General features: G+C 47.7%; 1 protein-coding gene across 8 annotated transcripts in view; it reads left to right on the top strand.

Annotated features, from left to right (window-relative positions):
• The window catches only part of PID1 (phosphotyrosine interaction domain containing 1), a 240117-nt gene that overhangs the window by 204215 nt on the left and 35466 nt on the right, over positions 1-436 (top strand). The window lies entirely within an intron of this gene.

Genomic DNA, 436 nt, shown 5'->3' with positions numbered 1-436 from the left:
TCTTTTACTCTAACTGTTGCTGTAGCCTTTTAACTTGCCTGCCTGCCACCAGTCCCCCAATCCATTCATTCCATTGCAATAGAAAGTTTCCTTCTCAAATACAAAGATCTGTGAATGCCATTTCCCTGCTTGAAACTCTCGAAAGTTTTGAGGTCAAGCTATTGCACCACTGAGGTCAAGCTAGAGTGCGAACGTCTTCATGTGACTTACACACCGATCTCTTCTGCACCCTCGACAAGTCCTCCTCCCTCTTTCAGTTCTTCAGACCTCAGCTTTGGATCCCTTCCTCTGTTCCCTTAAGTTTGGGTTTGGAGCCCTCCTCTGAGCCCCATGGCACCTAGTGTTTCCTAGAACACAGCACCTAGCACACTGATTGCAAGGGTCTGTTTCTATCTCTGTATCATCCACTGGACCGGAAACTCTGTGAAGCCAGGGA

Source organism: Balaenoptera physalus (genome assembly GCF_965194825.1).
Source record: "Balaenoptera physalus genome assembly, chromosome: 6".
Lineage (NCBI taxonomy): Eukaryota > Metazoa > Chordata > Mammalia > Artiodactyla > Balaenopteridae > Balaenoptera > Balaenoptera physalus.
This window is presented reverse-complemented; position numbering and strand designations above follow the sequence as displayed.